Genomic DNA, 5495 nt, shown 5'->3' with positions numbered 1-5495 from the left:
CTGATTCCGATATGAGCCAGACAGTCATCAGGAGATCGTGGTTGACCCTATCAAATGCCGAGGATACATCTAAAAGTATGAGAGCAGCACGCCCTCCATTATCCAGAATTCCTCTAATCTCCCCGGAAGCCGTTATAAGTGCATTTTCGGTGCCATGACAGCTCCTGAAACCAAACTTAGTATGATCTAGGAATTCATACTATTGGATGAAACTGTCCAGTTGGTTACTCAAGGCCTTTTCAATGATTTTTGCATGAAAGGGAAGCCTAGAGATAACACAATAGCTGTTAGGATCCCTAGGGTCCAGATTTGGCTTTTTTTAAAGTGGTAATATTGATGCTTTTTTTCCAACATTTAGGAAAATTGCCCAATGGTGATCATTTTTTTGAAAATTGTAATGAGATCACTGCTGATGACCTCTGGGGCCAGTTGCATGATGGTCACAGGGCATGGATCATAGGGTGAGCCAGATTTCGTGGTTTTAATCAATTATGTCACTTATTGGTTGTTAAGAGGGAGGAAATCTGTAAGGGTAGCTATGGCAATATTTTGAATGGCCGGCCTGTCTTCTTCACTGAAGAAGTGGGCGATACCGTGAACCTATTAAAAATAAGTTCTACTTTTGTTCGGAAGAAAGTAGCCAAAGAAATACAGAAGGAAGTGCTGCTTGCCTGTGTGTCACTTGAAGGGATACATGAGAGCTTATTTACTGTTGAAAACAGATCTTTCGTGGAATTTTTAGATGATTCTATTTCTTGAGTACCAAGCATTTGCAATGCAATGGTCTCGGCATCATTAAAGGTAGAGCTATTGGCATTGCTCATGACATTTCTTTTTTTTCTTTAAATCATAAATAAATGGCATTGTCATTTACATTGCCAATACACAGCACTCTGCACTCAACAGCACACACCACTCTGCACCTGCACTCACTGCTCTGCACACTCACTCTGCACTCACTACTCTGCACTCACTATTCTGCATTCTGCACACTCACTCTGCACTCACTACTCTGATCTTTGCACTCACTACTCTGCACTCTGCACTCACTACTCTGCACTCTGCACTCACTACTCTGATCTTTGCACTCAGTACTCTGATCTTTGCGCTCACTACTCTGCACTCTGCACTCACTACTCTGCACTCTGCACTCACTATTCTGCACTTTGCACACTCACTCTGCACTCACTACTCACTACTCTGCACTCACTACTCACTACTCTGCACTCACTACTCTGCACTCACTACTCGGCACTCACTACTCGGCACTCACTACTCAGCACTCACTACTCTGCACTCACTACTCACTACTCTGCACTCACTACTCACTACTCTGCACTCACTACTCGGCCCTCACTACTCGGCACTCACTACTCAGCACTCACTACTCTGCACTCACTACTCTGCACTCACTACTCTGCACTCACTACTCTGCACTCACTACTCACTATTCTGCACTTTGCACACTCACTCTGCACTCACTACTCTGCACTCACTACTCACTATTCTGCACTTTGCACACTCACTCTGCACTCACTACTCTGCACTCACTACTCACTATTCTGCACTTTGCACACTCACTCTGCACTCACTACTCTGCACTCACTACTCACTACTCTGCACTCACTACTCACTACTCTGCACTCACTACTCACTATTCTGCACTCACTACTCTGCACTCACTACTCACTACTCTGCACTCACTACTCTGCACTCACTACTCTGCACTCACTACTCTGCACTCACTACTCACTACTCTGCACTCACTACTCACTACTCTGCACTCACTACTCACTACTCTGCACTACTCTGCACTCACTACTCTGCACTCACTACTCTGCACTCACTACTCTGCACTCACTACTCTGCACTCACTACTCACTACTCTCCACTCACTACTCACTACTCTCCACTCACTACTCACTACTCTGCACTCACTACTCTGCACTCACTACTCACTACTCTGCACTCACTACTCTGCACTCACTACTCACTACTCTGCACTCACTACTCTGCACTCACTACTCTGCACTCACTACTCTGCACTCACTACTCACTACTCTGCACTCACTACTCTGCACTCACTACTCACTACTCACTACTCTGCACTCACTACTCTGCACTCACTACTCACTACTCTGCACTCACTACTCTGTACTCACTACTCTGCACTCACTACTCTGCACTCACTACTCTGCACTAACTACTCTGCACTCACTACTCTGCACTCACTACTCACTACTCTGCACTCACTACTCTGCACTCACTACTCACTACTCTGCACTCACTACTCACTACTCTGCCCTCACTACTCTGCACTCACTACTCTGCACTCACTACTCACTACTCTGCCCTCACTACTCTGCACTCACTACTCTGCACTCACTATTCTGCACTCACTACTCACTACTCTGCACTCACTACTCTGCACTCACTACTCACTACTCTGCACTCACTACTCTGCACTCACTACTCACTACTCACTACTCTCCACTCACTACTCACTACTCTCCACTCACTACTCACTACTCTGCAGTCACTACTCTGCACTCACTACTCACTACTCTGCACTCACTACTCTGCACTCACTACATACTACTCTGCCCTCACTACTCTGCACTCACTACTCTGCACTCACTACTCATTACTCTGCCCTCACTACTCTGCACTCACTACTCTGCACTCACTACTCACTACTCTGCACTCACTACCCTGCATTCACTACTCTGCACTCACTACTCTGCACTCACTACTCTGCACTCACTACTCTGCACTCACTACTCTGCACTTACTACTCACTATTCTGCACTTTGCACACTCAGTCTGCACTCACTACTCTGCACTCACTACTCACTATTCTGCACTTTGCGCACTCACTCTGCACTCACTACTCTGCACTCACTACTCACTATTCTGCACTTTGCACACTCACTCTGCACTCACTACTCTGCACTCACTACTCTGCACTCACTACTCACTACTCTGCACTCACTACTCTGCACTCACTACTCACTACTCTGCACTCACTACTCTGCACTCTCTACTCTGCACTCACTACTCACTACTCTGCACTCACTACTCTGCACTCACTTCTCACTACTCTGCACTCACTACTCTGCACTCACTACTCACTACTCTGCACTCACTACTCTGCACTCACTACTCACTACTCTGCACTCACTACTCTGCACTCACTACTCTGCACTCACTACTCACTACTCTGCACTCACTACTCACTACTCTGCACTCACTACTCACTACTCTGCACTCACTACTCTGCACTCACTACTCACTACTCTGCACTCACTACTCACTACTCTGCACTCACTAATCTGCACTCACTACTCACTACTCTGCACTCACTACTCTGCACTCACTACTCACTACACTGCACTCACTACTCACTACTCTGCACTCACTACTCACTACACTGCACTCACTCCTCACTACTCTGCACTCACTACTCACTACTCTGCACTCACTACTCTGCACTCACTACTCACTACTCTGCACTCAATACTCTGCACTCACTACTCTGCACTCACTACTCTGCATTCACTACTCACTACTCTGCACTCACTACTCTGCACTCACTTCTCACTACTCTGCACTCACTACTCTGCACTCACTACTCACTACTCTGCACTCACTACTCTGCACTCACTACTCACTACTCTGCACTCACTACTCTGCACTCACTACTCTGCACTCACTACTCACTACTCTGCACTCACTACTCACTACTCTGCACTCACTACTCTGCACTCACTACTCACTACTCTGCACTCACTACTCACTACTCTGCACTCACTACTCTGCACTCACTACTCTGCACTCACTACTCACTACTCTGCACTCACTAATCTGCACTCACTACTCACTACTCTGCACTCACTACTCTGCACTCACTACTCACTACACTGCACTCACTCCTCACTACTCTGCACTCACTACTCACTACTCTGCACTCACTACTCTGCACTCACTACTCACTACTCTGCACTCAATACTCTGCACTCACTACTCTGCACTCACTACTCTGCATTCACTACTCACTACTCTGCACTCACTACTCACTACTCTGCACTCACTACTCTGCACTCACTACTCTGCACTCACTACTCTGCACTCACTACTCTGCACTCACTACTCTGCACTCACTACTCTGCACTCACTACTCTGCACTCACTACTCACTACTCTGCACTCACTAATCTGCACTCACTACTCACTACTCTGCACTCACTACTCTGCACTCACTACTCACTACACTGCACTCACTCCTCACTACTCTGCACTCACTACTCACTACTCTGCACTCACTACTCTGCACTCACTACTCACTACTCTGCACTCAATACTCTGCACTCACTACTCTGCACTCACTACTCTGCATTCACTACTCACTACTCTGCACTCACTACTCACTACTCTGCACTCACTACTCACTACTCTGCACTCACTACTCTGCACTCACTACTCTGCACTCACTACTCTGCACTCACTACTCTGCACTCACTACTCACTACTCTGCACTCACTACTCACTACTCTGCACTCACTACTCTGCACTCACTACTCACTACTCTGCACTCACTACTCTGCACTCACTACTCACTACTCTGCACTCACTACTCACTACTCTGCACTCACTACTCACTACTCTGCACTCACTACTCTGCACTCACTACTCTGCACTCACTACTCACTACTCTGCACTCACTACTCTGCACTCGTTACTCACTACTCTGCACTCTGCACTCACTACTCTGCACTCACTACTCACTACTCTGCACTCACTACTCACTACTCTGCACTCACTACTCACTACTCACTACTCTGCACTCACTACTCTGCACTCACTACTCTGCACTCACTACTCACTACTCTGCACTCACTACTCAGAACTCACTACTCTGCACTCACTACTCACTACTCTGCACTCACTACTCTGCACTCACTACTCACTACTCTGCACTCACTACTCTGCACTCACTACTCACTACTCTGCACTCACTACTCTGCACTCACTACTCACTACTCTGCACTCACTACTCTGCACTCACTACTCTGCACTCACTACTCTGCACTCACTACTCTGCACTCACTACTCTGCACTCACTACTCACTACTCTGCACTCACTACTCACTACTCTGCACTCACTACTCTGCACTCACTACTCACTACTCTGCACTCACTACTCACTACTCTGCACTCACTACTCTGCACTCACTACTCACTACTCTGCACTCACTACTCACTACTCTGCACTCACTACTCTGCACTCACTACTCTGCACTCACTACTCTGCACTCACTACTCACTATTCTGCACTCACTACTCACTACTCTGCACTCACTACTCACTACTCTGCACTCACTACTCTGCACTCACTACTCTGCACTCACTACTCTGCACTCACTACTCTGCACTCACTACTCTGCACTCACTACTCACTACTCTGCACTCACTACTCACTACTCTGCACTCACTACT

This window comes from Lissotriton vulgaris, chromosome 5 (assembly GCF_964263255.1).
Source record: "Lissotriton vulgaris chromosome 5, aLisVul1.2, whole genome shotgun sequence".
Classification (NCBI taxonomy): Eukaryota; Metazoa; Chordata; class Amphibia; order Caudata; family Salamandridae; genus Lissotriton; species Lissotriton vulgaris.
Note: the sequence above shows the minus strand (reverse complement) of the source record.